Source organism: Stegostoma tigrinum, chromosome 4 (assembly GCF_030684315.1).
Source record: "Stegostoma tigrinum isolate sSteTig4 chromosome 4, sSteTig4.hap1, whole genome shotgun sequence".
NCBI classification, from domain to species: domain Eukaryota; kingdom Metazoa; phylum Chordata; class Chondrichthyes; order Orectolobiformes; family Stegostomatidae; genus Stegostoma; species Stegostoma tigrinum.
In genome coordinates, this window is record NC_081357.1 from 6,419,419 (window position 1) to 6,432,079 (window position 12,661).

At 39.1% G+C, this 12,661-nt stretch overlaps 1 protein-coding gene across 1 annotated transcript in view; it reads left to right on the forward strand.

Moving 5' to 3' along the window:
• The window catches only part of LOC125452340 (dynein axonemal heavy chain 8-like), a 1,165,100-nt gene that overhangs the window by 418,865 nt on the left and 733,574 nt on the right, over positions 1-12,661 (forward strand). The gene's annotated exons all lie outside the window — the stretch shown is intronic.

The following is a 12,661-nucleotide window of genomic DNA, read 5'->3' on the forward strand; positions in this document are numbered from 1 at the left end:
GGGGCCGCAGCCGTTCACTTTATATATTAATGATCTGGATGAAGGGACTGGGGCATTCTGGTGAAGTTTGCCGATGATAGGAAGATAGGTGGACAGGCCAGTAGTACTGAGGAGGTGGGGAGGCTGCAGAAAGATTTAGACAGTTTAGGAGAGTGGTCCAGGAAATGGATGATGAAATTCAACGTGAGCAAATGCGAGGTCTTGCACTTTGGAAAAAAGAATTCAGGCATGTACTGTTTTTCAAACGGTGAGAAAATTCATAAAGCAGAAGTACAAAGGGATCTGGGAGTGTTGGTCCAGGATTCTCTAACGGTTAACTTGCAGGTAGAATCCGTGATTAAGAAAGCGAATGTAATGTTGTTGTTTATCTCAAGAGGGTTGGAATATAAAAGCAGCGATGTGCTCCTGAGGCTTTATAAGGCTCTAGTTAGGCCCCATTTAGAATACTGAGTCCAATTTTGGGCCCCACACCTCAGGAAGGACATAGTAGCCCTGGAGCGTGTCCAGTGGAGATTCACACGGATGATCCCTGGAATGGTAGGTTTAACGTATGATGAACAGCTAAGGATCCTGGAATTGTACTCATTAGAGTTTAGAAGGTTGAGGGGAGATCTAATAGAAACTTACAAGATAATGTATGGCTTAGAAAGGGTGGACGCTGGGAAGTTGTTTCCGTTAGGCGGGGAGACTAAGACCCGTGGACACAGCCTTAGAGTTAGAGGGGGTAAATTTAAAACAGAAATGAGACACATTACTTCAGCCTGAGAGTGGTGGGCCTGTGGAATTTATTGCCACGGAGCGCAATGGAGGCTGGGATGTTAAATGTCTTCAAGGCAGAGATTGATAAATTCTTGATCTCACAAGGAATTAGGGGCTCCGGGGAGAGACCAGGGAAGTGGAGTTGAGATGCCCATCAGCCATGATTAAATGGCGGAATGGACCCGATGGGCTAAATGGCCTTACTTTCACTCGTATGTCTTATAGATGCTATCAGAGTCACTGAGTCTCTCCTGTGCTTTCTGTTTTTAATACAGTTGTCTTTTGCTGTATTTTGTTTTCCTTTTTTAAATTCATCATGGGATGTCAACATCACTGGCTAGGCCAGTACATATTGTCTTTTCTTATTTGCCCAGAGAGCCGTTTACAGTCAAGTGCATAAGTGTGGATCTGGAGTTACGTGTAGGTTGGACTGGATAAAGATGGCAGATTTCCTTCCCTGAATGACATTAGTGAACTGGTTTGTTTTCCAAACAGTAATTGGCAGTGATTATATAATTGTCATTCAACCAGCCTTTTTGTTGAATTCTCTCATCACCTGCCATGGTGAGATTTGAATCTGTGACCCGAGAACATTCGCCTGGGTTTCTTGATTATTAGACCAGTGGCATTACCACTACAGCGTGTGCTTTTCATTGTCAGATAGCCTCCTGTCCAGAACATGCTAGTCTAAGAAACTATCCTGTAAACATTTTATTATCCTCGCATTTAGGGTCCCTTTGCACATCTGTCTTTTTCAGTCTTTTCAGAGATTAAGTTCTGCAAAAAGCTGTAGCAGTGCCTTACTGACAAGATCCCATATTTTCTTCAGTTATGCTTCATCCTACCAGGTAGTCACTATTGGGGGGCCCATGTAGCATTCCCACAAGTGACTTTTCATTTTTCATCTTGACACAAACCAGACTTGAACTTAGGTCTGAGATGCTGCTTGGCCTGCTGTGTTCATCCAGCCTCACGTTTTATTATCTTGGAATTCTCCAGCATCTGCAGTTCCCATTATCTCTTGAACTTAGGTCATCCTTCTCTATCATGCTGAAATCAAAATTTACTAATACACCACTCCTCTGCATTTTCCTAGTTTCCTATGCTTCCCAAATGTCACACACTGATCACTTTTTAGATCCCAATCCATTTTATCCTACAAAGTTGGATTTGAAGTGTCTATCAGATTCTATTTCCTTATTTCTATATGTACTCTTTGCTTATTTGTTCTGGTTTAAATCTCTGTGTACGCATATACGGAGGTTTTCTTTTTTAATTTTGTTAGTTTTGTAACTTCTCGCTTTTTCTGTTGATTTACTCTTAGATTTATATTCTCAATCCTTTTAATATATCAGTCAGAACAATTCAAAGGTCTCAGAAAAGGAGCTTAAAGATTTCAGATAGGGAATGAGAATGTGAGACAGAGAAAGAGAATCGATCCATTTTATAAATGTTGCAGCTAGCTGCACTGCTGGAAAGGCAGCTAAACTATACAAATTCATTGTGGAGGACACTGCATAGTAAAGAGCATTTACTTGTCTCAAGTGGAGCTCAAGTCGAAGTTTTAAGAATTCCGAACTGAGAATGGCTACTGGCACTTTGTTGGGGGGATCTATAAGGTTTTAAGAAGTCTGTGATCATTAGTACTTCAGTGCAGATGAGAGAATGAGAGTTGAAAGCTTAACTAAGATTATTTTATTATTGCAGCTGAGAAACATTGGAGCTCAGGGTAAAACCTTTTTATTAATCATTCATTCACAGGACCCAAGCGTCACTGGTCAGGTCAGCATCTATTGCCCACCCATAATTGCCAAGAGGGCAGTTAAGACTAAACAAATTGCTGTGGGTCTAGACTCACATGTAGACAAGACCAGGTAAGGATGGCAGATAACAAAGTGTGGAGCTGGATGAACACAGCAGGCCAAGCAGCATCTCAGGAGCACAAAAGCTGACGTTTCCGGCCTAGACCCTTCATCAAAGGGTCTAGGCCGGAAACGTCAGCTTTTGTGCTCCTGAGATGCTGCTTGGCCTGCTGTGTTCATCCAGCTCCTCACTTTGTTATCTTGGATTCTCCAGCATCTGCAGTTCCCATTATCACAGGTAAGGATGGCAGCTTCCTTCCCTGAAAGACATTAGTGAACCAGATGGGTTTTTCCTGACAGTCAACGGTGGATTCATGGTAACCATTTGGACTGCAACACCTGCAGTTCTTGCTATTTCCTGTGGAATCTTAAGGTTTTGTTCTGTTAATAAGTTTCCCAAATCTCACAAGTTTAAAAATAAGTTATGGTTCCTTGTTTAGATTATAACTGAAAGTTAGTGGTCTCACCTGGGATTGCAAACAGTAATTCAGCTAAACAAGTGGCCCAATAAACTAGACTGTTGAAATTTTCACCACAAGCTGCTGTTTTGTTGTAAAGTAATTCCTGTTGTCCATTCCTGTAACCAATCACATCTGTCCTCAGCTGGAGCACAATTGCTCTCCCTAACTTGCTATTCCTAAGTACTGATCTCATCAATGGCCAACATCTGCTCTATGTTTAAACATATTTCTCTCTCCTAGTGTCAAAAGTCTTGTAGAATCTTTTGATCAAGCTGTAGTTAATTTACAGGCCTGACTTTACAAACAAACAACAGCTTGTTTGTTCTTTTAACAAAAATTGCTGCCCACGCTCCAAAAGTCATCTTCAGTTCAGTTCTCAGTTCACAGCTCCAACACAAAATTTATAAAGCAGCAAAATGAAAGTAATGAAAAGTGAGTGAGAGTTCCAACATGCCTCCTCCCTCAAAACATGAAAACATGAAAAATGCATTTCATGACAAGATTAATAATACTTAAATGACAAACAAGACACAAAACTTAACAGCCCATCATTCTTCCTCCTACCGGTTTCTTAATCACCATTCAACTTGCTTATCTTGCATGTCTTAAATTCACAACATTTTACATTTGGGATAAGATGTCAGCAATTATATCTTCTTTCCCAGAAATATGTCAAGTCCTTATGTTAAACAGTTACAAATCTAATTTCCAACTGAATAACCTTTGCATCTTATTTTTAAACTTTTCAGTAAAAGTTAATGTATTACAATCAGTAAAAGAGCCATTTACCCTGCCAATGCTTCCTTTATTATAATTGAATTTGTTCTCTGATGTAGATTTCAACTTTTTTGAAAAATAAGCCATTGGCTTCTCCATTCCAGGGTCATCATCCTGTTAGAGAACTGCAGCCTTCCATAAATCACCAGCAACTAATGCTAATTCAGATAGTTTGTCAAAATTGAATGCAGTTAACACAACCTAATTTGTTAACATTACTTTTCGTGTTTCAAATGTTGCATGGCTTCCTTTAAATCATACTACCTTTGTCTATTTTTTTTTAACAAATTAGTCAAAGTTATGGTTACTGCACTAAAATTAAGCACAAACTTTCAATAAAATCTCAAGAACTTCATTATCTCGCATTTAGTTTCAAGGATGAGAACATCAATTAAATCTTTTGCTTTTGTTGTTCGCCAACTTTAGCTACATTTAAGTCGTCATTGGATAAGCATACAGACATACATGGAATACTGTAGGTTAGACGGGCTTGAGATCGGTATGACAGGTCGGCACAACATCGAGGGCCGAAGCGCCTGTACTGTGCTGTAATGTTCTTTGTACATCTGTTCAGGTCCTATAATATATCCTAAATATGTCATGCTGGCTTTTGTAAGTCTACTTTTACCTGAAGTTAACACAACCTGGCTGACTGTAAACATGTTTACTCACTGCTCTGTATGTTCCTTCCATGCAGTGCTATATACTATGATGTCACCTGAGGAAACTACATAATTAGCTAGTTTATTAGATTAGGTTCAATTCCCTACAGTTTGGAAACAGGCCCTTTGGCCAAACAAGTCCACACTGCCCCTTGGAGCATCCCACCCAGACCGATCCCCCTATAACCCATGCACCCCTGAACGCTATGGGCAATTTAGCATGGCCGACCCACCTAGCCTGCACATCTTTGGACTGTGGGAGGAAAGCGGAGCACCCACAGGAACCCCACGCAGACATGGGGAGAATGTACAAACTCCACACAGACAGTTACCCGAGGCTGGAATCGAACCCAAGCCCCTGGGGCTATGAGGCTACAGTGCTAATCACTGAGCCACCGTGCCGCCCCTCTAATGTTCACTCTAACGGGAACGTGCTAGCCCTGAGCTCTCATCAGCTCACTTTTGAAAGCCTCCCACAACCCGACATCCCTTTGCCCAAAACATTCCCAAACATTCCTCCAGCAAGGATGCATAAATCTCTTGTTTTTTGCAAGTTAATTTTCTTTGCATCAGCAGGTACCATTCTGCTTTTGGCCATCTCATTTGATATCTTCTTAATCAACATGAGAAATATTTCCACATCTGTCTTTTTAAATTTTGGCAAAGTCTGCACAACCTTAAATATCTCCTGATTGAATCTTGGAAAATGATGAGAAATTTCCTGTTCTAAATTTCCTCTTTTCATTTGGCTTAACTTTTCTAAGCTGCATCATTTTTAATTTAAATTTCTGTCTCTCCATTTTCTTCCATTCTTTCTGCCCTTTCTATCCGTATTTCCCACATATTATCTTTCTGCCCTCTGGAATTCCAGTTAAGTTCTAAATCTCTTCAGAATTCCATCTCTAATTTTCTCATTTCCATTTACCTGAACAGAAGCTGAAGGCCACTGATGCATCCAATCTGGTACCTCTACCAGTGATAATGGGAACTGCAGATGCTGGAGAATCCAAGATAATAAAGTGTGAGGCTGGATGAACACAGCAGGCCCAGCAGTATCTCAGGAGCACAAAAGCTGACGTTTCGGGCCTAGACCCTGCCCGAAACGTCAGCTTTTGTGCTCCTGAGATGCTGCTGGGCCTGCTGTGTTCATCCAGCTTCACATTTTATTACCTTGGTACCTCTACCAGTTCTGAGGAAGGGTCTTCGGACCCAAAAAGTTAACTCTGTTTTTTCCTTCACACTTGCTGCCAGACTTGTTGAGCTATTCCAGCAACTTTGTTTTTGTTCGTGCTATATTATTAAATCCTTAATGCCTTTTTTTTAAGCTTGCTGTGGCAAATTTATTTCCAGTGTGATGGCTGACTCTGCGTCGCGCCTTGCAACCATACCACAGAAATATCTGACACCTTCAAAAAGCTTCTTCAGTTGAGTACAAACCTGTTGTCTGATTGCCCACTCAAAGTCACAAAATCCATTTCCAAACCCACATTATCAGCTTTGAAATAAACTGGATAAGCCCCTAATTATGTCAGGATATAGAGACTGACAGCTAAACCAAATCAGCAGCATTTGCAGCACAGACACAGTTAAAGTGAAACTTTCAAAAATCTACAAAAGTGACCCCAATGGCCCCAAACCAGTCTTTTTGAACAACCAATTCAAGATTCTAATCAATTCTGGACACTAGATCTGTTGATTAAACTAAAGATTTAGCAAATTATTATATAACTGTAATTTTAGCAGAGTAAAACTACACAACAAAGTAATCTAGTTAATGTCTGTCATTAAAACCCAATAACATTTGTTTTCAGTACCATTCATTCAAAAGAGAAACAGACAACTAGCCGCAGTGGGGTGGCAATAGCCTAGTGGTGTTATCACTAACCTACGAATATAGAAACTCACCTAATGTTCAGACATCTGAATTTGAATCCTGCTGTGGTAGATGTTAGAACATGAGCTCAATTTCTTCTTTAAAATCTAGAATTACAAATCTACTGATAACCATGCAACCATTTTTGATTGTCAAAAAAACCCATCTGGCTTACCAACTTCCTTCAGTGAAGGAAATCTGCCAACCTTAACAAGCCTGGCTGATATGTGACTCTAGATCCAAGCAATATGGCTGACTCTTAACTGCCCTCTGAAAATGGCATAGCAAACCATTCAATTCAAGGGCAGCTGAGGACTGGCAATAAATGCTGGCCAGCCAGCGACACCCATATCCCACAGGTGAATAAAATAAAAGAAATAAGTAAAAGAAAATAATAAAACTGACCAGATTATTTGAGTGGTTTTCATGAGGCGTTATTACATGGACATACATGCTTCTTTTTGGTTGGTTTTCCAAAGATGTCAATCAGGTCTACCTTTTCGGTTCACTCAGAGGAAATCAATGATACTGATAACTTAGTTTCTACTCTCTGAACTTCCAATAGCTGATAATAGGAGGTTATGCAGGGAGCTTTCAAATTTTCCTGCTGTAGCATTAACAACCAAACTCCTTCTCACAGAAAATACAGTTCAAAACCCAGTTCAAATTCTGGCCTCTCCATGTCAAACTAACAGTCTCCCCTCAAGGTCTCCGTTAACATTCAGTGTCTGCCATCTGCTTGAGTATAAGGTCTTTCCCAGACTTGCTGGAGCCAGTTCCCAAGTACTGACCTCACCAATGGCAACATTTATCTTTTTACAGTACTGCTCTCCCTCAGCCTTGGCGTGAATATCCAACCTGTGTATCAAGACCCAATCTGCGATTAACTTTCATGCCTGGCCTCACAAACAACAGTTTGTTTGTTCTGTTTCTTTTCATACAAGCTGCTGCCCACGTTCCAAAGGTTGCCTTCAACTGACAGTTCTCAGTTCACAGTTTTAAATCAAAATTGATAAAAGAATAAAATAAAAAAATAAAAATCAACAAAAGTTCTAACAGTAATATTCTAAATGTAATACAAATTCCATGAGTAGGATCTATAATCTGTGGTTAACACAAAAAATAAGGAAAATAACAAAGTGAAGGAAAAGGCATACAATTTTGTAAAGGTAAATGACAGGTCAGATGATTAGACAGAAAATTAAAGAACAACAGAGAATGAATGAAAACGATAGGCAAATGAGTGGAAGTTAACTAGAAATGTGAAAATTGATCCCAAGAGTTTCTACAGGTATTTGAAAAGGAACATAGTTAGCTAAGTGTTTGTCCTCTGGAGACAGAGAGTTAATAATAGGTATCAAGGAAATTTCAGATGAAATGAACAGATATTTTGTTTCTCTCTTCTCAATAGAGAATGCAAAAACACCCTAGTAATACCAATATGTCAGAAGTGGAAAACAGAGAAGAGCAAACTGATGGAGCTGAGGACTGACAAGTCCCTGGGTCCTGATTGACATTATCCAAGGGTCTTAATAGAGGTAGTAGAGGTGTTGCAGATATTTTTGCAAAACTTCCTAGAATCTGAAAAGGTTCCATCAGATTATAAAGTTGCAAATATAACTCCTATAACTATCTAATTATGGTATATCTCCCTTAATCACAACAATTAGTCGCAGTTAGAATGGCACACACGCACACACAAAACACACAAAAACATGCACATATAACTTTGCAGAGCAAGTATGAGTGGAAAAATAATGAAAACCTGTGGATTAAGAGTTCAAACTAAAATAATTGAATTGAACAATGCCTTGAGAAAACCACTCAAATAATGTGGGCAGTTTTATTGTTTTCATTTATTTATCCCTTTTTTTTACTCACTTGTGGGAAGAGTGGGTGTCTCTGGCAGGCCAGCATTTATTGCCAGTCCTTAGCTGTCCTTGAACTGAGTAGGTTAAGATTTGCTGATGATAATTCATCTTGCTGTTGTCACAGAATGATGGGAAATCTTCAGATCAGATTTCAGATTCAGGCAAAGTACGGTTATGAGTCTTTATATGTGAAACTTTGTTAGTTGTTTCCAAACTACATAATGAGAAATACAGAGAATACTACTTTCAGTTCCAAGCTCTAACTTCTATGGACTGAGAAAGACAGCAGTCCAGTCTTCTAAATGCCTTGAGCAACTGTCCAAAACTGTTAGGTGTATACAAAAATCATCATTACCGTGGTCTACAAGCTGCTGCCAAGAGTCGGTGGTATTGATTCTTTAGGATTTACAGATCCACTTGCTCAAAATTAAAGCAATAAAATGCTACCATCGGAGATAATAGAACTACCAATGCTGGAGAACCTGAAATAACAAGGTGTAGAACTGTATGAACACAGCAGGGTAAGCAGCATGAGAGGAACGGGAAAGCTGACGTTTCGGGTCTGGACCTTTCTTCAGAAAATAGTCTTTTTGCTGGGTGATGTTTTCAGAGTAGCTTGGATTTTGTAAAGGATAATAGATAAGTCTCCCTTAAACTTTTGATTTTACTGATCTACAGAATCATGTGATACACCCTTTTCAACTCAGAAAGTCCTCATTACCATTGCTGAATATTGTGAAGGCCCTTCCAGTATTCAGTGTTTTCAGCTTGATATTATATGCAGTGAATCAAATGGTTTAAAACTGACATCTGTGTTGCTGGCGCCCATAGGATGAGGACAGGATGGATCATACTCTTGACACTTCTGGCAAATTGTTAACACAGGGATAGCAAGCCAGATTAAATCAGACTTACAAACACTGGAACCGAACCACTGAGAAATTAACACATTCAATGACCCTGAAAAATTGCTGATTGTTCCTAACCAAACCTTACAAATAAAGAATCTTAGACACCAAATGTATCACTTTAAAATTTTAGCAATTTATTATTAAATTTAACAGAACACAGAAAACCACAAGACAATTTAATTAATATTTATGATCAATGCCCAATATTCTTTAGTGGACAAACCCCACTCACACACCAACGGACAGACAGACTATCACAGTTAAGAGATACATTCTTCTAAAAATAAAAGTATCATATGTTGTCATTTTGGTAACATTTCAATAATGAATGCCAAGGCTTTATGAAAATAGATAAGTTGTATTCCATTATATCTTACTTGAATTCTGAAGTCACCAGTCAGTGCAAACAGCTCTGGAGACCTTTGGAATGTGTCCTTGAATCTTATAGACTAGAGTTATTTTCTCAGAATTCTTAACAATTGGATAACTGAACAATAGAGACCAAAACCAAAACATCACTCCTGCTGCCATCAAAGTAACACTGCCTCCTACCGAAAAACCAATTCAAAACAAGTTCATCCTTTGGTTTTTCAGAATTCCCAATGGTTGACTGGCCAACACTCATCCTCCCTTGGCTGACTATCATCGAATCAGCTGCTAGTTCCTGAATAAAACAAAATCTTGGTGCCAGCTTGTCTACAGTATTTTGAAAGCAGTAATTAACTTCTGTTATATTTTTAAGCTATTTCCAACAGCAGACAGCAGTCTTTTGTGTCTTGTACTTTTAAAAAAATCAAGCTACAGTTTAGTGTTCAAAGTTCACTTCTCAATTACAACTGTTATGGACCAGACTATCCTGAAAATATGTTAAGAGGATAGTCTAGACCCAACCCTTTTCTTATTTTAAAGACAAGTGCCAGGCATTGCATTTTGGTTGCAAATTGATTGGTCAAACTACCGCATTTGTAGCAAAACACAATTCATACACTATAGTTAAGAATAAAGCAAAACAAGGAAGAAATTGGAAAATTAACTCTATTGGAAAACTTAACAGGATAATAGATTATTTAACTACTAAACAGTAACTGTTCCAATATAGTAACATCCCACAAGCACACCCTTGGCAAAGATAAATTCGTTAAAATAGATTGTCTCACAGGCAATTCTCCAGGAGAGGAAGAAAACAATACAAGAAAAAAACCTGAGAGAGAGTGAGATAGAGTAGTAGGGAGAGATGTGCTGCAGCTTCCAGTCCCAGCTTCAAGATCGGAGCAACTTCTGTTGAAAAACTAAAACTAAAAATGCTGGCTCTAGGGAAACTTGAAAGCACCCATTCAGCCTGCTTCTATTGTTCCAACTTTACAAAAAACCCAAGGCCTCACAAGCCATTTACTTGATTCAATTCAAACAGACAACTCGTCACATCTGTCTTAAAATCTCTCTTCAAAAAATATCCAGGACAAAATACATCTCTTAAAGCCATAACATCATCAACAAACAACTTTGATCCTAAACTAATAGTGAGAAAAAAAGAAAAAAAATGCCTCAATAAAATGTGTCAGCTTTCTGCTTTGCACTGGCGATATTCGCAGGGCTTTTTCCTCATGTTAGTTGTATAATTGTCCACCATCAGTCATGGCTGGCTGTGGCAAGCCTACAGGGTTAAATTTGAATTTTTGGTTGTCACAACACTTAAGTCCTCTCTATTGAATTCTGCTTCTGCTATTAGGCATGCAAGTCTTACTTGTGAATTGAACCTAGCTGATCTCGATTCTCCATCAACATGACTCATGATCTATCAGATTTCCGAATCAATCAGACAACAAATCTAAGTTTTAACTCTGTTGCGGAGATAGTAGGAACTGCCAATGCTGGAAAATCTGAGACAACAAGGTGTAGAGCTGAATGAACACAGCAGGCCAAGCAGCATCAGAATAGCAGGAAAGCTGACATTTCGGGTATAGAGCCTCCTTCAGAAATGATTTCTGAGGAAGGATCTAGACCTGAAACATCAGCTTTCCTGCCCCTCTGATGCTGCTTGCCTTGCCGTGTTCATCCAGCTCTACACCTTGTTGTCTGAGTTTTAACTCCGCTCACCTAAAAGAAATTCCTTCCCCTTTGGGTGTGGCTTTTTCAAAATTGCAAGAGATTTTCAAAGTAGATGAAGCTAGCGATTTTGGTTTGTGCTATGAATTAATATGTTTGGCTTTCCACAGTGACTCATCAAATTCCCCCTGCCCCAGTTCTTTACCTCTTTGAAAGTGTTGTAATCCCTATAGCAACTTGATCAACCTATTTCAACTGATCCCATTTATGCAGTAATTACTTTCTCAGTTTTGCTCCATTATTATAATTTTATGCTTAATCCAATTCAGATTCCTCTCCTGTTCATTTACCCTTCAATGAGAGAGACCATTGTTTCCTTGACATCCATTTACCACGTGCTTCCTGACTAAACAACTCTCACCATACCATATCTAACTGCCACCTCTAAGTCCATTCCCTCCATTGATTGACACTTGACATCAGAACGTTCAATTGCATTTTGAAATCAGAACTTAATCATTAAAGTTTATCTCAATAGCGAGATTTGATTTTTCAAAACTTCCCTGAATATCTTCACCCACCTAGCATTCTTCACATATCCTCAAGACTAAAAGAATTCCACCTTTAAGCTTTGTTGAGTTGTGCAAGCTGATATGAATAAATGATGGTCATTTTGGCTGAGAAATATTTGAAAAAAAACTGCATGTTTCTGTTGATGGAAGAGATTGAGGTGAGTAGGAATCATTAGAAACCTTTTCTGCTGTGTACTACACACCTGAACATATATGCCATGCCAGAAAAACAATGGCCCAACATTGGCAAACCACCCGAGATTGCATAGCCAGCACTGGACCACACATTGCAAATGCTGGTGATACCTGTGATCAAAATTCCATCTTTGGTCCCCTCAGTTTGCGGGCATTCTGATCATGCAATGTCAATTCCTGCCCTGTTACTGATTGAGACCAAAATATACTGCATAATCTTAAGATATGAAATAGAAGTTAATGGAGAAGTTACAGAAGAAAGAACGCTTTGATACTCTGATAACTGCTACTATCAGTAATAATGAAAAACAAAATCAGAAATTGCTGGAAAAACTCAGCAGGTCTGGTAGAAACTGTGGAGGGAAAGCTGAATTAGCGCTTTGAGTCCAGGGACCCTTTTTCAGAACAGATCAATGGACCCAACACATTAACTCAGCTTTCTGTCCACACATGCTGCCAGATCAGCTGAGTTTTTCCAGCAATTTTTGTATTTTGGTGTTGATAATAATAATAATAAGTATAGATCATAGAGCTGCTGTTATTGCCATGTCATCCTATCCAAGGTCATAGGAACAAGACTAAACCATTCAGTTACTGAAGACTGTTTCAGAGACAGTGGGAACTACAGATGCTCGAGAATCTGAGATAACAAGTTGTAGCGCTGGATGAACA